The sequence below is a fragment of the Apis mellifera genome, linkage group LG15 (assembly GCF_003254395.2).
Source record: "Apis mellifera strain DH4 linkage group LG15, Amel_HAv3.1, whole genome shotgun sequence".
NCBI lineage: Eukaryota > Metazoa > Arthropoda > Insecta > Hymenoptera > Apidae > Apis > Apis mellifera.
In genome coordinates this window covers 5,005,775-5,029,333 of record NC_037652.1, presented here as the reverse complement: position 1 = coordinate 5,029,333, position 23,559 = coordinate 5,005,775, and the positions used below count along the sequence as shown (strand labels likewise).

General features: G+C 40.1%; 1 protein-coding gene across 2 annotated transcripts in view; it reads right to left on the bottom strand.

Moving 5' to 3' along the window:
• The window catches only part of LOC410624 (serine proteinase stubble), a 73,676-nt gene that overhangs the window by 49,515 nt on the left and 602 nt on the right, over window positions 1-23,559 (bottom strand). The window contains exon 1 of one of the 2 annotated variants that reach the window (XM_394101.6): window positions 1,511-2,777. The exons of the other annotated variant lie outside the window; for it this stretch is intronic. The gene's annotated coding sequence lies outside the window, so the exon portion shown is untranslated. Of the gene's footprint in view, window positions 1-1,510; window positions 2,778-23,559 lie in introns of those variants that run through there. 2 annotated transcript variants of the gene reach the window in all.

Below are 23,559 nucleotides of genomic sequence, written 5' to 3'. Positions count from 1 at the left end.
CGCATTTCCGACCTGCGTGGCAACGAACGATTTGTCCAACAAGAACATTCGACGGATTTATAAAATTGTTTCGATAAACAAGGGCAGGGAATCTATCTATTTTTCTTCGTCCTTCTCTAAATTACGAATCAAATTCTAATTGGCTCTGTTGCTAAAATGTCTCTCTGTTATTAAATCATCTTTCAAACGCGACGTGGATGTATCTTATTTCAATTTTGAGCTAAATTTTACTGGAGATATTTAAAATTTTGTTAAAATCGGAGAATTTTGTTTTAAAAATTCATTGTAAAGTGGTTAAAATTAACAGAGGTTACGTAATAATCGAGGGGAAAAGAAACGTATGGATAATAAATGGGTTAGCGAGCGATTAAATTCTACGGGTGAATCAGCCGTTCAACTTTAATTAACATAGCGAGTAAGCGTTATATTAAAATATTATCTTCCAATTATCCAGATACCACGATCTATCTAAATAACTCGAATTCTTAACCTAGAAATTAAATTCCATGCGATATCAAGATTATATACCAGCTTAATCTAAACTCCTATTGCTACTTTAGAGGTTTAATTTTCTTTATTCAACAGGCGTGTCAGATTCGAAGAAATTAAATCACTTTCATTCGAATCCGACCGAGCGGAATACCAATGATGCAGTGCTAATACGTGTTATATCAGCCATCCTTTTTCGATCGAATTTTCCCCTCTTTTATTACAATTTACTTACAATGTTAATTACAAATAAATTCTTTTATCTTCGAACGAATATAATTCTGATCAAAGAGACCTCTTCGAATCGACCAATATCGACGAAAAATATTATAAACTCAAGCATCGAATAATATTATCGAAATATTGTTTTCGCATCATTTCCAGATCCAAAGCATATTTTATTTCTATATCTAAACGAAAAGATTGGTCGATTCAAGTAGGTCGAAATTGATCCGTTTTCGAAAGCATCCTTTATTAAACGCGGTTAATAAATCAATTATGCATTCATTGATCCATTCCACGAGAGAGAGAGAGAAAAAAAAAAAGATTTACGATCCGCAATTTATCATTCCTTCTCGCGATTTCTACCTCGAGAGTATATTAATATACACGCATATTAACAAAAACCGTATAAATTCTGTCAAGAGAGTTAGTTTGATAAACGCGTTGACGAGCCTTTTTGTTTTTCTCTTCCCCCCTCTTCCGCCGAAGTGGTTCTTCTCGCAATATAAACACGAAAGCAAGAACAGAAACAGCTGGTTGCTCGAGGCAAATTTTCCACGTAAAAGATATAACCTAATTCGCGACACTCTACGATGTCTCCAAGTTATTACACGGTTTTTTTTTTTCTTTTCGCAAGAAAGTATCCGAGAAACCGCGAACGATCAACGAACACAACAATCGTCATCGTCGAAGAACGAGATAAACAAGCCTCGCGGCTTGTTCAATACCGAGAAAACGGCGTAGCTGATACAGCGACAAATATTCGGGGAAAAAATAAAAACAAAACTTGTTGACTCACCCGATTTGCGAAGCAGCTCTCTCTCTCTCTCTCTCTCTCTCACGTTCCACGCAGCCGAACGTTCACCCTTTCTTCATTCTTGGCCGTCCATTCCTCAGGATCCGAAACTGGAGGACAAAAACCGCTGCTGGCCCCCGCGCGAGAACACTGGAGCAGCTCTCCGAGAGATCACGATCACATGTGCCACTGAACTCCGAGGAACAACCCTGTGTATCCCTGTTCTTCTTGGTCGAAAGGTGAAATCCGGTCGGATCCAGTCTGGCCGGATGACTGGATGGCCGGCCCCCGAAGATACGTGTGATTCACCGCGAGACCGACCCACGGCTTTTCCACGGAAGTCGTAGTATCACAATTCTATACTCGCCTCGAATTATCATCGACGGTTCGATTCGGGGTCATGGATCGAGATCTCAGAACGGCAAGGCCGACCGTTCGATCATCGTCGATGATCACGCGGCAACGGTGGTTAAGATCCTGCTGCTGCTGCTGCGCGGACGAGACGCAGATCGATCGGCGATAATCGGTTGATGGGAGAGCTCCACGTGCACGCGGTACGACTACCGGTCGCGTTTTGAGGATCGGCTGATTGCGTCCAGCGTGGACGAGGAACTCGTGGTGGAGAGTAGGGAGCCGCGTGCCTGCAGAAACCACGTGTCGTCTCCCGCCAGGAAGAATACCTGGTGATTTCACGCGATACCTCTTCTGGAGGTAGGTCCACCTTCTTCTCTCCTCCTCTTCTCTCCTTCTCTTTCTCTCGTATCTTGTGCGATGTATCCTATCAATTTCTATCGCTATCCCCCCTCCCCCCTCGAGCGAAAATTTGCCGTTTCGATCGTTTCACGATCGTTTGACGATCGTTTTTTTATTTTTTTTTGGAAAGATGCGACGGGGGATGGATTCGTAAGCGATGGAAGCGAAGAAGATGGACGAGAGGTGGTGAGGATGGTGGAGGGGTGGGATGGAATTGTGAAAATCGTCACGCACACGCGAGAGACAGAACACACGTGCGAACGACACGACACGCCGCCGAGCACTACGGGTTTCGACGACCAATATCGACATCGAGGACAGACGAAACGAGACGTAAACAGCCGATAGCGAGACCGCGGCCCGATCGAAAGGAAAATCCCTCGCGGTTAATTCCTCGATTCCGGAAACGGTGACGCGACTCTACTCTGACTTTTTTGTTAAGTTCGAGCGGGGGTGGCGATAAACGGGTCGATAAAAAAGTTAAAGCTTTCGTCGCGAGCGCGAATTTGAGAGATTTTTTTCCCTCGATTTATTGAAGCTTAAGATTAATAATAATTGTATCGTTAATTAAATATTTGTAATATTGTTTTCTTTAACGAGAATTTATTCTTATCTCTTATATCATATATTAATTAAATATTTGTAATATTGTTCTTTTTAACGAGAATATATAATTCTATTTTTAACATCGTAAATTTATTCTTATTACCATTATCTTTTGTTAATTTGTTTATTTATTCGTTGCTATATTGTTTCCTATTGCCGATCTTGAAGATACGTATAATAATTTATATCAAATAAGAGATCTTAAATAATTTTTCTATCAATTGCAACGAAACAACGAGACATAACTCGTATTCGACAATCGTCTCGAGAAATGAAAAAAAATAATTGACCTTGTTTATCGATCGACAAATCGAGGGGAAGAGAGAGAGAGAGAGAGACAGGGACAAAGAACGATAATGGCGAGAGAGAGAGAGAAGGAGAGAAAAGCGGAGAAAGGGTGAGGCCGTTATACCACGCAAAGAGAAGATCGTAGATATATTTATCGTGTATAAGGTGCACGTATACGCGCGTAACTGCCTACCAGTACGGTCCCTCTCGCCTTTGGGCGAAGTGGGTCGACCTCTTGGAGAACGCAGTCGAGGCCGACGGCCTCCTCTCGCGCTACCTGTCTCGTCCGGAGTCTAGTCCTGCGCCTCCTCCCTCTGTGGACATTGCTTCGAGCGATCGTTTCAGGGATCGCCTCCGTGCTTGCACGAGTTATCTCACAAGATTGCGCCCGATCGGAGTGGAATGAGAATGGAATCTCTAGATGGATATCTCGTAAAACGATACTCGCCTCTGTTTCTTTCCCCTCCAACGAATAATAATTTATCACGTAATCCGTATTATTATTCCATTTTTCTTTCTTTCTTTTTAACAATCGTAATTTTATCTAATCCGATGTTAAAATTTCTCGTCGAAATTTGACTTCAATTTAACGAGGATAAGAATAATTTCTTATTATTAATTAAATTCTCTTTCTGGATTTTTAATCTATGAAATACTAGTTACGTGGATGACACACATATTACAACGACACAATTTGATATATTAATCATTGTACCGGAGTTTTATATTAGTTATTCGTTTAAAAGAAAAAGAAAAAAAAAAGTATCGTAGCAGCTGGTCTCATCTCGTGAAATCGGCGGTTCTCATCGGCGGAGAGAAGAAGACGAAGATGGATAGGGAAACGAAATCTGAAACAGCGAGGATCATTAATATTCGAATATGACCGGGTCGATTTCCATCGAGGAATATTTCGAATCGAAATATCGGCTGGTTTCTACATTGTAGACAAACGCCGCCACTCTCACCAGTTTTTGAAGTTTTCGCTCTAGTTCGCTGGCCTAACGAGTACCGTCTTCCGCGAACCGGCAAGAAAAATTTGCCACGTCCTCGTTTAATTGTTCATCCATTGACTGGCTAATTCGTTCTTTCATTTCGATTCGACCTTATATTCGCAATAAATGTGTCCTGAAAATTGCGAATAAAAGCCAAAAGAAACTTTTTCTTCTTGTTTAAAAAGTGAATCGAAAAACCCGTGGAAATTGTAATAATTCTCTTCACGTGTTTCAAATTCATTCATTCCCTTCGGTAATGAAAGAAATTTCTTATAAAATCTAGGAGAAGAATTTGCTTAGAGACGGAACGATGTTGTGAGAAGTAGACTTACTTTTTTATTCCCTTATTCCTTGCCGCGAATACGAAATTACAGAAGCGTCTCTGGCTTCGAGATAATAGCATTTGAATATTTACTTTCCCCGAAATTGCTCGTTCAACTCGAGCAACTTAATTACCTCGCTACGGAACGGCCGCAATATCGCCACTTATTTATGAATACCATTATGGAGAGTACAAACGTTCGAGTTCCCTTTCTGAACAACTTCCTTCCTTCCTTCCTTCCTATCGTTTATATTTGCATCCCGAATCACCACTCTTCTGATCTCTGAAACTTCGTCGAGTAGCCTACTATTCATTGTTATTCGATTTATTAATCGACACGATTAATAAATTTACCTTCGTTCCACGTAGAGATGATTAGATATGGTAGAAGTTTATCGTGTCGACAATCGGTGATAATCGAGCAACTTCACGATAAAGATACGGATAAAGTGGTATGTTAAGAAAGCTCCACACAGAGGATAGGATGGTGCGATATCGGGTTCAGCCGGACGCTCTCCATACGCGAAATGCATTTCCTTTCTCGGCTCGTAACTGGTGCGTAAGTGGTGCCGGGGAAATAACAACCGATTCCGAACGCGCACACGCGTTCACCATATTGTTGTTGAAGTTCCTCGTGCAGATTATCTGGCACAGGAGAAACTTTTTAGTTTCGATATCCCGCACGAGGATTAACGCCGCGCGGATAATTGCCGACAGACCAATTAGCACGAGAGGAATTAACACGCGTTTCACGGCTGCGGATATTTAAAGGCTATCGTTTGATCGTATTTACCAGAAGATAATTACATTGTCGCGAGGTTAACAAGGTAAAATATTCATATTGTGAACAGTCACGCTACTAGTAATGTAATGGACTTATACTCGGCGACAAAACGATCGTGTGTACCTTATGATCGTCTCGAGACAATGCAATATATCTAAATTTTATGCATTATAAAACCATATAAAATATATACCTTTCTTAATAATATGGAAAAATATTAAACCACCAGGTTTAAAATTTTTTTTAACTAAGAGAGAATATTCCAAAGATGATTATAATTATAATTATAATTATAATTATAATTTCGTCCCAAGAATTTTCGTCAAATATATCGTTTTTTATATTATTAATATTCCTTTTTAAAATAAAATTAATAGCTAGGAAACGTTGAAAATTATAGAGTGTGCTATATCGTTTTGTCGCGGAGAGTGTATATAACTTTAACGAGATTGCATCGTTATCGTTTCGATTTCATCACGTTGATTAACAAACGGAGAGTTTGTAAGATTCGAAAGGAGATTCGATCTTATCCGGTGAAAATATCGCGACGTTTTTCACCGGATGATAACTCGACGACCCGTTGAAAATTGGCGCGTTAATTAAACCGCCTGCTTTGTGTTAAACGCGTCCACTAATTGCGCATGCGTGAGCCGAGATATATTGCGATGAGCTAGATACTAGAAGCGAGAGAGAACGAGGAAAAGAGAGGCGAATGGAAATGTTATTATTATATGGAGGATTCCTTGCACGAGAAGTCCTTGCCGCGCGTAAAAGTTCCGTGATTCAGAGTGGAAATGTCGGGTAAAACGTCTAATGAAACCGAGATTTTTTTCTTTTTTTTTTTTTTTTTTTTTTTTCGTCCAGGTGGTAAATGGACAATTGACACGATTAATTAACCCATTTTCCGTGGGTTTGCGCTCTCTGTTCCACCGCCTCTTAACCTTTCGAGCAAGTTTCACTTGTAATCTCCTATTATTATCTGACCGTAATAGAAACTTGACTCGAGCCATCGATATCCCTCAAACTCGACCAGCTCTACCGGTAAACCGTTCCCTGCTTTCCACGTGACGCAAACCTAACCTAAAATTTTTCTTACGGACACGCGTTTAATCATTACGTTAAAATTATTACGTACAAGTAGCACGATGATAATGATTTAGATTTAGGAAAGGGAAGGATTCGATTGAAATATGCCGGTAAATTTGAATTTTTCTACGTTCTTCGAGACGAAATTTATAGAATTTATAGAATAATTTTGTTTTTCTTTTTCTTTTTTCAACGAAGTTCGAGGAGATCTTTCGAAACACGCGGCCGAGATGCATTTTCTTTTCACGGTACACTTGCGTCGCGTATATCGCGGCCGCCGTTGATTCCATTGTTCCCAGTCGGACAGCAGCGGAGGTCCGACAGGACTTGAAAAAGGAATTTCTCCTCGACAATCGCTTTCTTTCTTTCTTTCTTTCTTTTTTTTTTTCACCGTGACCCGTTCATGCGATCGATGCCCAAGATGCATCATGTAGTAACAAGAGCAACAAGATGTTTCCTCTTCGAGTTATCTTCGAGATAATATATTTATCGGATTAGAGAAATCGTTCTCAAGGATCGAGAGAAGAATTACACATCATCCCGAATTGATCGATCCATATTTTCTTCTCCTCTTTTGACAACCGGGATTACAATAATAGATTAATACGAAATGGACTTGTTCAAAATTTGTAGTAACAAGATTTTCGATGTGAAGAGGTTGCCACAGGATTCGTTTAAGATTTATCCAACATTCTGTATATTTAGTCACGTAGCTAGTTTTGGAAAAGGGTGAGTTCCAGAAACTCGGTGCCAAAAAATAATAATTCTCTACAATTCAATTACTAAATCTTGAAATATTCTTTTAATACATACATACACGTGCACACCATTTTTATTTCTTATTATTGTTATTCAATTAGAGATGTATCTGAAGTAAGAGCTATAACTATTTATAAAAAATATTTATAAACTCATAACATTTGCTTTATTTTATTTTTCAAAAATATCATTTTATCCAATCTCTGCAAGACAATTCCCAGAAACTGTCTCACTGCCCTCTCTTATCCATCCACCAAAATCAACAATCCTCCATTCAACCCTTTATTACGCACCAAATCCAATCTCTCCTCGTTCAATTTAATTTTCAGCCAGGATGCTGCACCCGTTCTCGCGTAATTGTATCGCGCGGTAAATCCGGTTTCAACATTACGGCATAAATCGTGCGGCCAATCTTCAGCTTTGCATACGTTTAAAATACATGGTGCAACCCTCTGCGGGGGATCAGGCTCATTTGGGATGCGCGCAGCCGATTAGCCGAGCCGGACGGAATTTACCACGGGGCCGGATGGCATGACTTAGAAACGATCCTCTTCCTCTCCCCTTCCCCGCCTTTCACCCATCGACGTTACACGAATGCTCGAAATTGCTGGTGCTCCCGGCCTGGCCTCGTTAATTGCGGTCTCGTTATAAGAGTAGCGGTGTAGTAGAAAATAAGAGAGAGAGAGAGAGAGAAAAAGAAGGAAGAGAGAAAAGAGCGAGAACGCGCCTCGACGACGCGCAACAAGAGTGTTTCGAGTTCGATGGATTCTGTCGCAGATAGAATGGGTGGTCCAGAAGGAGTATTTCGTGGAGAAAAATGTAGCAATGCAAGCCGTTCCGCGAGCTTGTTAAGGTTGCAACGTTGCGTGTTAAGTGAAATTTTAATTAGGCACCGGCCCACTCGTTCCAGCTCCTCCTCCTCCTCCTCCTCCCCGTACAAGGGGGCTTTGCTAATTGCGCGTGTGGGGCTTCTTCGGCTACGAATATACGAGATTCACGAGAGGGTTGAGAGTTTTAGCGCCGAGTGGAACACTGACAGAGTGGTTTAGGAATACGAGTGATCCAGGAACACGGGAATACGACGGTGTTTTAAAAACCGGATATTGAGATTTCAATTATGAAGCTGTTTCCTGTTCTTGGAAAAGAAGTCCAGACTTCCTTATTTATTTTTCTATTTTATATATCGAAGTTCGAATTGAAAATTTTGTATCAAAGATCGATTTATTAAGTGTTATCGCCAAGATCAAGTCGGAAAAATGATAAGAATTATTTGTTATTTATATTATAATGTAACCTCATTAATTATTAAAATGCCAAGTGTATCTGACGATATAATGAAGCACATTATTCATCGCGGAATACAAAATTGTAATCTTATCCTCCGATAAATCATACGTAGGTAGGTAATTGACGCAACGTTAAATAATTACTATAGCTTCCAAAAAATATATATTTAGAATTTCTAAATATCAAGATCTTTCTACGACCCTCCAACTCGATACGCTAAGAGCTACGCACGACATATTAGCTTTACTTGGAGAGGAACATTTCCAATACGATGCCCGATACGATAACGCATTAACTACGATATAACAGAATTTAGCAACAACATCGTGCTTAATGGAATCGATATCCGTTCCCGACTCGAGAAACTAGATAAACTCTCCGCTGGCTGGAGAGCTTTCTCGCCGAATATTGCGGGGGGGGAAAAACGTTTCCAGGAACCACGACCTTGATTCCGTCGATGGCGGAAACTGGCACGAGGCAGAAATTCGATTCCATTCGCCTCGTGTCGAATTTTCGTGGCGTGTGTGCGCGCGCGCCCCTAATTGACACGGGCGCGATGGCAGCTTTACGACCGTGTCGAGGAGGAATTTCCACGGTGAGGCCGGGCTCGTTTTATTGGAGGAGCGGTTGAAAGGTCCCCTTTACGGAACTGGCCACGCACGATTCTTCCCTTTCCCTTCGAGAATCGCCCGTTTTCGTTCACCCTCCGCGTCCCTCCCCTCCTCGCCCTGTTCAACCTCCGCGGAAGTGGGTCACTTGGACCGTGGCCGGTCGCGGGGACAACGTGGATTGAATTTACTTTACTCGATGCATCGTGGGTAATTGAGCTTGGCTATCGATTTTCTGGCATTTCGTGTTTACAGTTGTAGTAATTCGCTTGGATTAGTCGTTTTTGTTCCGTGGAGGGAAGGATTGTTGAAAGATTGATTGAAAATCGATCCTCTTTCGATAAAGATCCTCTTCGAATTCTCTCAGTTTGGTTTTTCTTTTTCTAGAAAGAAAGAAGATTCAGAATCTGGATCTGGTCTGGAAGGTTGTTTTCGATGATTGTGAGTCGTTGGTTGGGAGCAAATAATGGATCATTTCGATAATGAATTGAATATATTTGTAATAGGAAGAAGATTGTAATGCGCATTTTATGTTTTTAACAAAATTAAGAACACCTAAATGTTATGTATGACAAGCGGCGCAGATGCAACGAGCCACGAAACACGCTCACGAAAATATTCCAACAACTTTTTATTTTTTAATGAAATGTTAATGAATTTTTTATTTTTAATGAAACTTTATGATTGTACAATGAATAATATATATATATATATATATATATATATATATATATATATATATATATGGAGCAATTTGTTTTATCATCGCAAGAGATTTTTAATTTCTTAATAACCTTATGACAAAAACAATTCTCAAAAAAAAAAGAATTATACATTTAGAATTTGACAAAATGCTGAAATTTTCAACGTCGATTCCATCCCAATCCTTCTCCCCTTCAAAAATCGTTTCTCTACGTAATTTGTAATTTGCGATTAAAATTTCCGAATTACGCGAATTTCTCTGTAAAATAACGTTCTCAAACATTTTTCTGACTCATCGTATCTGCCCACAATTGCTTAAAATCACAAATGAAAAACTCACGAATCTCTCTCTCGCTGAGGATTTACACGTCGGTTGTAACACTTCCGTAAACTACACAATAACGTCCGTGGAACGGTGTCATTGGCTTTGAATCGTTCCATTCTCCTTCTCGGTCGTTCTAATCCTCTCTGGACCGTATGATAGAATTATATTATACAACAGTAGCGTTACTTCACACCGAGAAGCATCCGTAATGTTTATTAACACGTTCAATACTCGTGACGCAACGTATGCGTCAAGCAGATTTTCTATTCAAAGGCGCGTAAGCTCGCGTCATATTGATCGTTTCACCTGAAACGTGAAAAATGAGAAAGAAGCTTTCCACAGCTTTACTTGCGCATTCACACTTCCATACGAAATGTTATCTGTACATATTTCCACTCCATCGATATTCACTATTTCGCCACAGTCTTTTACTTATTTATCGGAAAACTGTATATCCGCCATCAGAGAGACTCGCTTCGATTTTTGGTAACGCGTTGAACGTGTTAAAGTGGATCGGTCTCGGTGTGGATCTGGCATAACGTGTCGAGGAGATAGTCAAGGCAGAGTCGACTCTCTCTTCTTAATTATCGACCGCCGTCGCCAACAGTATTCCCGTTCTCGTCGTGGCCCCTTCACGAGAACGCACTTGCGTTTAATTGCTTTTCAAGGACAGAGAAACGACGGAAGTGGAGGAACGAACGGGCCGATCGATGCCGAGGAACGAACCAGTCGAACCATTTTTTTCTTTTTCCTTCTCCTCGCGTTCCTTTTTCTTCTCTTTTCTTTTTTTTCTTCATCTCTTTCGCTCGACTTTCTCGTTATACATATGTATATTTGTATTTCTGCCCTTTTTTTTTCTCGTTTTCGTTTTTGTCTCTTTCTTTCTTTTTTCATTTTCGCGAAGTTCGATATGGCCGGTTAATGATTAAATTAAAGCCATCCGTATATTCCCTTGTAATTGAGCGCTCGATACCAGAACCCGCCCTCCAGAATTTCCATTAAACTTAACAAACACACGCGTGCCAGATGCGGCAATAAATTTTAATTAACTCGAACGATGACCGAGGACCGTCTTTCGATACAATTAAAATACAGTTAACCGCGGACGTGACGATCGGTTTCCTTTATTTTTTTTTTTTCACGTCGTCCGATTCGTCGTCTTTGAACTTAAGAGATTTATAAGAAATCGAAAGGTGTCGAGGGAACACTTGTCAAGTGTTAATGGCGATTTATACCTCTCCCCGTATTTGCCTTTTAATTTTCGGTCTCTCCTTAATTTTAATATAATATCGAGATAAGATTTACACAGATTTTCTTCTCAACGTGGGTTGTAATGACGAAGAATGAAAATTGTGGCTACAAAGAAGATTTTTCGAAACGTTTGAATTTGATTTTCAAGTTTCTTAAACAATTTATACATATTCGTTGAAAAATTTATTCTTCCCAGTTACAGTTATTTTCCAACTAAAAATTATTCAATGCATTATTCGATTTCCCCTGGACTTAAATTCCTCGGAAAAGAATTGTTCGATCGAGAAGGAGGGGAAAATAAAGATCCCGAGAATAATTCACGAGAATTTTTGCGCCGTTTCGCCTGCCAAGGTTAGCATGCCACCGAGCCTATACAGCGTTGGGAAGCTAGGATCAAGAACCACTGCACAGCATCGATAACAGTCGACGCATTCCTGAAACGTGTCGCAGAAACGCGGAGAAAAAGCGGAGGCAACACGCGATAACGGTTGCCGGGATCTTCGTTGTGTCACTGGGTCGCAATACACATTTTCTAGCGGCATTTTCTGACCCCGCTTCCCGCCGCATCCGTTCACCACACGAGGGGAACACCGGAATGATGATAAATACAAGGAGAAACATTTCCTAGGGGAGATATTAATTTGTTAGGAGGCAAGGCGTAGGGAAAACGACGATATTACAACTAACTTATATAACTGTCCTGTCATCTTTAACATGTCTCAATTGCACTTTTCTAGAAAAAAGAATTTCTAAAAACCCATCACTTTTATTCTTTGGAAAAAATTTGATTTTTCGTTATTTGTTTATTGCTGTTGATTCGATCACGCTTCGATCGTGCTCCTTTTCAGAGAGATCAATTTAAGATTCTCACATTAAGGTAAGTAAGTAATTTAAACGATCAATTTAAAACGATCGAAAGTAAAGATTGTCAGGCAGCGTATCTACACTAGGAAGAGATATAACATAATAGATTCGTTTCCCTCGTACGAGAAGAGTTAATTCGTTAAGGAAAAATATGGGATGGATCCGTGTAATTGCGCCACTATCTCACGCCTTAATTCCGAACGCGAAGAAATTCGCAATTTGCATAATTGACGAAATTTACCAACATCGAATCTTTCATCGAGATAAATATATCATGAGCCGCGATGCGCAATTAAAGCGAGCTCGCCAAGATTTATCATCCCGAGGCCAATTAAAAAGCGGGAAACGGAGAGAACGCCCGTTCCGTTCTGTAAAACTGCATTGGCCCAGTAAGGATCGTGCCTACATTCGGCTGTAAAAATCTTAACTTAACGCTTGCACACATTTCGATTCTCAGAAAAGTCTCACGGAATCGCTTCATCTTAGGCCCGATCTTCGCTCAATCTTGCTTGGTATTTCGAGTTTTTAAGCCTCGGTATCTTCATCGGGACGATTCGCGCCGCGATGGATCTGGCCGTGATCCAACATTCCTCTGATCATTCCGCTTTGTACACTGCACGACGAATGCACTTTGAATAGGTTTATACAATACGGTACAATATTTTGACTTCTCGTTGCGCAGACACACGTTTCCAATGCTTTGCTCGGATTTCAATAATCTCGATTCGAATATAAAAGTTTATATCTTATTAGTAAAGAAAATTTTATCGTACGAACTCTGATTCGCTTTTTTTGAACGTTCTTTTTACGATACGAAATCTTTCGTTAATTCTTGTTTGACTATTCAATAACTAAATAATCGATGAGTATATATACCTCGTTGCAATCACGATGGATGAAAGAAAATTTTGAGAAAATTTTAGATATATATATATATATATACGAAATTGTTTCTTTTCCGAGTGATAAAAATTAGCAAACATTGAATATGTAAAATTTGTCGACCTCGACACGGATGATTGTTATCTGCGACCTAGAAGAATAAGAAGAAGATTGCGCAATACCACCAATTGTGATTTCGAGAAGTGATAAATGGAAAGGAGAAGGATGAAAGTGTAGGGGGAGAGGACATACGCGGTTTCGTAATAAAACTGAATGAAGAAGAGGAAGCAGTAAAAAAAGAAAAAAGAAAAAAGAAAGCAGATGGAAGTCGCGGGTGGAAGCGTGTCGGCCTATTGTTTTGCCACGGGCAACGATCTTCGTCGTACAATTGTACGACGCGTGTTCCCGTTTTCGCGAAACGTCGAAAACAATCCCCAATGGCCTTGTTCTGGAAGCTTGGACGACAGAACCTTGAAGGGAAGGTTGAAAACTGACAATAATTCCCTCTCCCTCTTCTTCTTCTGGTTCCTTTTTTAATTTACATTCTCTTTATTCTTCTCGTAATTAAGAGTGAAAAACGTCGCTGTTGGGATACAAAAGTGAAAGAAACATGTATATATATATATATTATACGTGTAAAGACTTGCTTAAGTTGAAAGATTAATATATTGGAAACTACTTGGAAACATCAAGTTTGGAGAAGATATTGCTCCAACTTTCCAAAACGCAGTACGACACAATAATCACAATAAATGAAATCGATATTAACGTTTTTTCCATCAGATTCTTCCAATCCCTTCAAAGTTAGAAGATCAATCGTAATAACAGGCTCGAGAAGCCTCGAAAGCGCAACGAAGCGTGGTCTCTGAGAGGAGAATAGCGGAGAAAGTTTGTCGCGATTGGAGCCCGATTGGGCGAAGTTCCGCTTTATTCCTCGACAAAACGGCTCCATCCGGATCTCCACCCCTCGATAACTTCCGGTTTAGAAATAGGGGAGCTTTCGCCGCGAGGAAAAATCCATTCCTTCTCCTCCCCTCCTCCTTCCCCTCTTTTCGCACGATTTTTTTTTAAATCGAAGAGAGCTCGGATAAATGTTTCGATCGGGCAAGGTGTTACGTTTCTTTCTTCGAAACGTAATTTTACCATGCATGTCCATTTTTGCCCTTTATCGGAGTTTCCATTTATTCGATGTCACGTAGGGCCCCGATGGCCTCGAATAACCGCGATCCTTCACCCCGTTTCATTGTTCGAAATACGAACCTCGTACGTTGTTTTTACTCCATGATTTATCGCCTATAGATCCGCCGTCCCCGGTTTTTCGTTATTGCGCCAGATGGGCCCGGAATAATCGAGGCGTGTTTCGAAACTCTTTTGCAATATCTCCTCACGCGATACGTGCTCGTAATTCGTTAAAGGCGAGCGGTCGAGAAAGCGACGTACCCTAGTGCGAGTCTCTGAGCTTTTTCCATTTTCGGGTGGCCGAGATCTTGGTCAAATATTTGAATCTCGAGATGATTGCTTCGATCAATTGAAGCAGTTCGGGTTGAATTTAATAGACAGATTTCGAGGATGATGACGACGTTCGCTCGTTTCGTTGAACTTTCAATTTTTTCGCCTCGTTTCTAATTCTAATTTTTTTATTATCGAAGAGAATAACTCGATACCCTGAATCAAATCGAGCGATAACCTCGCTTGAAAGTAATTTCCTTCGCTTCGCTTCGGGTGAATTTTCAATTGTTTCTAATCGACTGGTCGAAACGGGGACTTTTTGCATCGTTTCGAAAGCAGAGATGTAAGAAACGTAAGAGGATAACACGGAGGGGAAGGTTTTCTTTCTTTCTTTTCGTAAACGAGATGTCTCTGTTCGCGTGCAACAATGCAATTTCGGGGATGACATGGACAAGTGGCTGCACGAGGAGCAAGGAGAAAAAGATTGTGGCCCCCGAGGTGAACGGTTAGCCATTCTCTTAGCAAATCGTTCTCCCCATTTACGCGTGAGAAACGAGGTTGGAGTCAAGTGAACGACTCTCTCTCCACGGATCACTCATCCTTTCCTCTTAGGATCTTAGAGGATTTCTTTAGAAACTTAGAAATTGTAAAATTACCTTACCTATCCTTGTTAGCTTGTGTTACACACACTCTAAAACGGGAACTCTAAATGGGAATCTCGTTAAACGCGACCGCTTGACGATCCTCAGGAAGGAAGCGATAATGATATTCGACGAAACGGATATACAGATAGATGGAGTTTGGAGAACCGTCCACGATTCTCGTGGATCTCGAGGGATTTCGAAAATTATCGATCGGCCTCGACTGGAGGCGGTGGTTCCAGGTGGTGGCCCGGCAAAAGAAATCGTCCACGAGGATCGGTGAATGGAAAAGAAGACTGTCACTCGCGAAATGAAAGCCTTGGAGCGTTCGCAAACGGCGCGTGTGAGTTGGCATAACGATGGGGACAATGGACACCGGTGAAAGTTTGCACGCAGACGAGATGCAGAGGCATTCGTCTCGGTGATGCGCGCTGGGAACAAAAATCTTTCGTCTCGATTCCACGGAGGGAACGTTGCCAGACGCGTTGAATCTCGAGAACAGGGAAATTTCCTCGAAACGTTCTTACTTTTTTTTTCTTCTTTTTCTCCCTCCTCTCTCCCTTCATTCTCTATGCGTTCTACGCTCCTCGAGTTAATTTAGAATACCGGCTAATAATAGAATTTACGAGCGAATTGTTCTTAATGGGTTTTATCGTAGGAAGAAAAACGTTTGAGATTTGATTGAAAAGTTCAGTTGATTATATCTTTATATTTTCTACATCTCTCCCAGAGATGAGATTTGATCGAGCAAAGAAAGACGTTTATGCAGATTTATGATTCGTTCGAGATTTCATATAGAACATTTCATTGTTTTGTTATAAGAAGTGACGAGATCGAATTCTATTATATATAAATCAATCCTTATTTAATTGCCAGCGGAATTTAAATTTAAATTTGTTAAAAGAAAGATCGGTTTAAAAAATCCAGCAGGGTTGTAAAAGAGGCCTCGGCTAAAATTCAATCAATGTGGAACACTTGAGAAGTAAGGAAAGTACGGCCACCCAATAACGACCGCATTTGCATGGAGCGAATGAATTAGGGTTGGTGAGTACCTCGGGTATCTTCGAGCTTCTCCCCGGCTTTGTGAATTGGGTCGAGGCAATTTCTATGCAAAGTATCGGCGGGCATAAAGCGAATTCTCTAATCTAAGAGCGCGGAACTGGCGTGTCGTCGCGACGCCCCGCGTCCACGCTGCTTCCGGTCAAAATTAGCCGCAACAGTTGAAAGATCCATTCGAATCAAATTTGCCATAATATGCAAAAGATGTAAACGAATAAACGAGAGATATAATAATAGAGTGTAAATTTAATAAAATGAGAAAGGGAAGCTGTTAAATTAAAGAAATTTATAATATAGAATTTTTTATAATATAGAAAATTCACAAAAAAATTCCAAGATATATAATTCGTTTCACGAGTGAATCGTTCGAACGATTCGAATTACGGAATCTGACGAATGGGAGTGCAACTGCTTTCGTAGCAGGAAGAAAGTTAATTATTCTACTCTACTTGAAGTAACCAACTCGTGTAATTCTTATTCCACTTGGAGAATCTGGAGAGGTAACAAGGAAGCAAAGCGGGGTAAACGTTGTCATCGCGTATTTCACGAGGTCGAATCGCGCGTATCGAAACGGCGATTTATCGAGGCTTGAACGATGACTGCGCTGTATCCTGACACACACACACACACATACAGATATGTACAGAAGGAGGATCGTAAGTTCTCGATGGAAGCTCGCCCCTCGAAGCCAGATATATCTCTTCGGTTGATCCCGTGACACGGTATACGCGATATACAGTTACGAAAGTTGCGTAACAGGGCCTCGAACGTGGCCACGTTGTAAACATAAAAAAATAACGGTACAGGCTGCGCAATGGACATTGTGTTCGGCCACCCTGCCGCCCGTTACAGCCGCCTCTCTCAGCTTTCCAGGCTCCCGCTTTCGTTTTAATTAGCCTGTATCTTTTTTCGGAATTTTATTAAACACAATGGTCGTAAAGTGAAACGAAGAATATTTTTCGGATTTTTCTCCAATCTCCTCCCCCGAGTCAATTAATTTCTGGTAATTTCCTGAGAGATATACGATTATTGCGACGATATACGACGATTGTTAATTTCATTATATTATTTTCTTTTTCTCTTTTTTAATCTCTTGTGTAATTGGAATGATATATGATTATTGTTCCATGTGTGACGATTGTATACGATTGGTATAAATCTTGCTTTATTCTTGTATAAATTTATTTAAGTGGAAGGAGTATGAAAATTTGGGATTCTCAATCGATAACTCTCTGTATCCTTTTTTTTTCTTCTTTTTCTTTTATAATATGGATGATGATTGAAACGTGATGCACACGATGATTGCACACGTATTACGTATACGATCTTTTCACAATGATCGCAAATTTCAAGAGAATTCATCAAATTCTTCTATTTCTTATTTTGAGAAATAATACGACGATTCCTAGATAAATAAACAATATTGCAAATAGTCTAAAGTTTCGCGATTCAGCCCGAAACCGCAAGACATGACAAGAAGATCACGAGGATGCACGGCCGAGGATTGCTTGACACGAATTACATCTTCGGCTCAAGGTTGTCCAAGAAACCTAAATTTACTTAACTGTCGTCAAATTGACTTTAGACGGGTCGAGAAAGTTTGCACGGCCTCGAAATCGGTCTCCATTAAAGAAGCAATTACTCGGAATAAACGATACGTACGGAATCGCGTGCCGCCACGAGGTAATTGCAAAGATTTGCGTCTCCGTGGATCGAAATTCTCCTCTTTTCAAACTTATATTAGAAACTCGAGGAAAGGATTCGAGGAAAATCTATGAAGGAACGAAAAGTGAAAACAAAGACTAATTCTTCGCTGCATTTGTTTTTCTTAAATCTTCGAAAAATCTTCTCAGAGAACAAGATATATATATTCGAACTCGTAACAAACATATTAAAACTTAGTTTTCGCGAAATGAAGGAAAAAAATTCGCGATTATTTTTCCATATGTAATAACGAGAGGATGTGGTTTCTTAAGAAGTTCTTCTCTTTAAGTTAGAACGATATCATCTTAACGCGCGCGTCCGCTAATTCGAAGGCGTGTTCGAACGAGTGAAGTCTCGTCGTTCCCCCTGCTTCATCGAGCGTCCTCATTTCCGCGGTATATACGCAACGTACGAAATGTTTAAGCTTCCTCTCTCCTTCTCCCTTCATCCCATTCCCGTTCCCCGGCATAACAACATATTTTAAGCCTGCCAAAGGAAAATAATGCGTTCCGCGCGACTTGCCACACCGCACATGCCTCCAGAGAGCCGCCTCGTATATTCCGCGAAACGTTGCGTTTTACCGTGGTAAAAATTCTCTATGTGGATACGTGTGGTAAATTTCGGTGGCTGGATTCTATATGCATCCACTTTACGATCACGGCTAAGGTTATTTACAATAATTGCTCGAATCTCGAAATCTTTCGATATGAAAGAAAAGAAAAAAAAATTGAGAAATTTGCGAAACTTCGGGTATTATTTCATAGAATAATCTTGGAATCTTATAACTGTTTTTCCTGTACAACTGCGAGGACGGGAGGGAGAGCATCGATCGATTATTTCCTCGAAATATTTATTACTTACGGTTCGGTTACGTTTCGACTTTAACTTGTTTCTTCCACGTGATCTTTTTTGCCGTTGAGTTTGCCGTGAGAAATATGGATGACCCTGATAAAAATTTCTTATAAAATTCTACACCCAATAATCCTCGTCGCTAATGATCATTAGTAGATTCCGGTGAATTGTATGAAATTCTCACGGGAGAAAAAAATGTAACAAAAAATTATTAGTTTTTATATCAATGATGATAATGCGCAATTAAAAAAGAGGAGAGACGAAAAATATTTTATTCGCATAAGAAGATTCGCACGAAAAAAAGAGGTATCCACTGTGCAAAAAAATAACCCCACGAAGAATCGCACGTACTTACAATTGAGGTCGAACAAATTTCTCTCCTCGATCTAATACCTCTATAGACATATTGTATCCTGACGAGGCATCGCCTACATTCATCACGATTCAATTATCCGGTCCCTGAAAAAAAGACCCTCGAAACTAACTAAAGTCCCACTCGAGGGGGCTCTCTCTCTCGCGTTCGAAGTTGGATCTCGTTGCATCTGTATATATCTCTTCACAATGGTATCGAAAGGTTCTCGATGCCAAGTTTCCCTCCTACGAGATTACATTAGCATGTACAATGCGCTCGATGCTCTTTCCAACGGTGTGATGCGTCCTATCATGGACGTATTCAAACGAAATTCAATGCTCCACGACAATACTAACCGCGAATAACGCTCCAATTCTGCTTCTCGTTCCGCTCCGTCCAACGTATTTTATTCCACGATAATATCATTCCACGAATAATACTTCGATTCGATCGATCGTATATACCAACGAGACTCGTTCGAGAGTCAATAATTCACAATAATTCGATCGTCCAATGAAATTTTCCATTCCGTGAAAATATTAATCGCCTTTCTAATCAGAAACCATCAGTTGATCTAAAAGCAAAATTTGTTCCACGGCGATATTAAATAAAATTAAATTATATAACACGTTCACGAATCAACTTACGTGTGACGTCTTAATTTCGTAATTATTAATGATTCAATCCGTTCCGATTCATTCGTCTATGAAATGTCCAATTTCTCAGATGAAATAATCGTTGGAGATCCGAGAGCGTAACACACGATAGGATCCAATAAATATTACGTTGAAAGAATGGAGTTCCAACAGATATAATGGCACATCCGAGAGAAGATTCGTTCCACGACAATATTAATCGCAGAGCAACGCTCTGTTTGAAGCATCGCGTGACGTGGTTGTTTCCCTCGAACAAACAATCTATTATCGCGATGCATCCGCTCAAAGGCGAAGCGAAGGCTTCTCCTCGACTAAACGCCACGAACGTTTACGCCTCGACACCCTGTCCTCTCCACGGATTTGATTTGGGTGGGCGTTCTCCGCTTCCATTAGCGGCGAACGTCCCGATTAAACCGCGCGCGACACAATGCATTTCGCTAATAATAGGCGATCGACGTATTAGATTAAAGGGCAAGCGTGTGCTCGCAATGTCGAAGAGCTCGTTCGTTCGTCGAGAGATGTACCGTGTACACGAGGAGGAAGAGGAGGAGGAGGAGGAGTTTCGTTACAACTACTCTTAAGTAAGTATACCTCACGATCCACGTGTAGTTGCTTAATTAATTAACTTTGCGATACTTGAAATTTTCGTGGAATTTTATCAAAGTATAAATTTTCTGAAGAAAATTAACATGTCGAGAGGGAAAGTAAGACTTCAAAAAGTTATAAGGAATTTTTTATAGGCCTCGTGTAAAAGTGAATCGATTATTTTTAACACGACGTTTCGTCTCAGAGAAAATCGAAATTTTAAAATCTGGTTGTACGTAATAAAGGAGCACGTTCAATTGACTTTATCTCTCAAGTGCATGCGCGTAAAATTTCATAATCGATTTTCTCGAGAACGAAGAGCCTCGATATCAATAATTATTATTCATCCGTTCTTCGAATTATATTTTTCCGAAACGAAAATTTACCAGCTTTCAAAAATTGTTATTATTTACAAATCATCGATAAAAAAAATAAACAATTTCAATACAAATAAATTCGAGTATCATTTCAAATTTCCCGCCCAATTATATATCCCTCTTCTACTTTCCCCTTGAACATCTTGGACATCAATGTCGAATATCACGCGTTTCTGCGCGCATTGCATTTCCACTTTCCACGAAAATCTCGCGATTAAAACGAGGCTTAATGCATGCTCATAATCATCGTGGTAACGATGATTAGCCGGTGAAGCCGGTTAAACGAAATGGGACGATGACGGTGCAACAACGGTGTATCACGCGAGACTCGTTGATCTCTAAATTACCGAAGGGTGTTTCGCGTCGTTTTTCTCTCTCTCTTTCTCTCTCTTTCTCTCTCTCGCAAAACTGCTCTTCTCGAAACACAAACGGCCACAGTAGTTGCGATCCATAAGTAGGTAAGTAGGCAGCCGGAGATATTGCCCGGTCGTTTTATAATAATCAATTGCTTTTTTTTTTCTTCTTCTTCTTCTTCTTTTTTTTTTCCTTTTAGCTCGGGCTAATGCGCTGCGGTTTCGCCTTCTCACGCCTAAGCGAACCTTACAAATTGGCCGGCGGAATTTTATGCCTGATGGATTGAATCACGGCGATCCGTTTCATGTCCAATGACCCAATGTCTTCCTTAATCCTCCACGATTCCGGGGGATTACAACGATCCGACGAATCGATTCAACGTTCGTGGAAGAGAGATTCGGTAAAAATCGAGATTCGAGACTCGAGTTTGATGCTATATATGAATTTATAGTCTGACCGAGAGAGGAGAGAATCCACTTTACGGGGAGTGCTCGTAAACAGCATCGATTCGGTTGGCAAACAATCGAGAATCCAATATCCAAAGTGCAAGCTAAGGGATTCGAGGAGGAAACAGGCAATTCGATCGATCCACTCTTCTCGGCCGAGCGTGAACAAGGAAGGGGTGAAAAACTGGGGGAAGAAGCTCGCATGAGATGAATTTTAATTTTTCAGATTTGCTTTCAAAATTTTAACAGTTCGATTGATCAAAGTTTTATATTAAATTCGGACGATCGATTAGATTAATTTATGTCATTTTAAATTATCAAAACTTGTGATTACGCCAATGACTTTAAGTTTACATCGATCAATTCTTGCTCCATTAATCGATTGGACGTAATAATTAAATTTCAAATCAATTTAATATATTTAAAGAAAAAAATGTTATTTAACGTACAACTTTATTATAAATATTTTAATACAGGTGTTTTATAAAATTTAATTTAATGCTTCTTTTTCTTATTTTACATATTTGGTTGGAAAAAATTCGTACATATATATTTTTATACCGTTATATCAGAAGAAGAATTAAGAATCGAAGAACGAAACGATCGAACAATGAAAACGTTTCACATGATTCTCCAGTCCACTTGGTTTTTTCCAGCACCACCTTTTCAAGTAACGCGATGCACCCGTTCCACGAACAATGAATCATTCCCGTGGCCTTACGACCACGCTTTTAATCAAACTTTCCAGCGGATCCGATCGTTATCGCGCCAGGAAACACGAGTCGGAATGTTCGGTTGGAAAGAAATGCGGCGAGAACAGATACAAATTTCCCCTATTAAAACAAAACTCCAATCGATACAAGCATTTAAATCGCTTTTAATCATCGGGGAAATTATATACTGCGCGTGGAAAAAAAAAATTGCGAATCTATAAACGTTGACGATGTTTTCATTGATCGTGCGTTGGACGAGTTGTAGAAATTGTGGACGAAAAATATGAAAAAGAAATGAAAGAAAGAAGCTAATATAGCGATTGTAGTAAAAATATTATATTGATTGATCAATTACGAGTAAACTCTAGTAGTTTATTCTGTCTTGTCTTCGTGAAAGTATATAATAGATAATTATTTCGTAGAAAAAGTATATATAAAGTTACGAAGTTCTACGAGCGTGTAAACCGAGGCAAAGTATTATTTGAAAAAGAGAAACGATGGTTCCCTTAACGAAGGGTCGTCGGTTAAGAGTTAGAGAATAGGGAAAAGACGAAGGGAACTTGAAGCGAGGTGGCACAGTATGAAAGCAGTTTACTTCGCTCGAGACGAGAGCAACTCAAAGTTCTTGAAACCGTTGAAACAATACTTTAACCACTTTGTGTACTTACGCTCTTCGAGCAGGTTGCTCCTCGTCTCGCTCGACCAATTTACGAATCGAGAATGAAAGCAAGTTGGAAGAACACGTGTATACACGCGTGTCCTCGTAAATTAGTATAAACTGTTTTGTGTGAAAAGAAAAATAAAAAAAAAAGAAAGAAAGAAAAGCAAGGGTGGAAAACAAGGAAAGCTGGGTTTCGGTTGAACTTATCGTTAAAAAACGAACATAAAAATGGCACAGCTTTCCTCGTCACCCAAGGGGTACTGTGCCGGAACGCGTTCCCGTTTTTTTACATGGCGGGGATCCCCAGGAGGCCTACACCATGCCACACGATATTTCCGTGTGGAACAAATCAAAGAAACAGGGAAAGAGAAAACAAAAAAAAAAATAAAGGCAAGATATATATTATATCGTGGTGTTTGAAAAATAATAAAGAGATCGAGAAGAGAAGTGTATAATCCTTAAGCCATCAGTCTCGTGGATGTATATCAAATCTCGTAAGAAGTTCATCTTTCTGATTTCGAAGTTCTTAGATAAATTAATTGTAGTCGTGCGGTCGATTTCCGGAGCGAGGGACGTTTGAACGTTATCGCAATGACCCACGAATACCGATCGTGTTTGCAAACTCCATTTACGAGGCGAAAGTGTTTCTCGAACCACACTAATGATCCGTCGTCGCGTATTTTTCCTGCTCGCG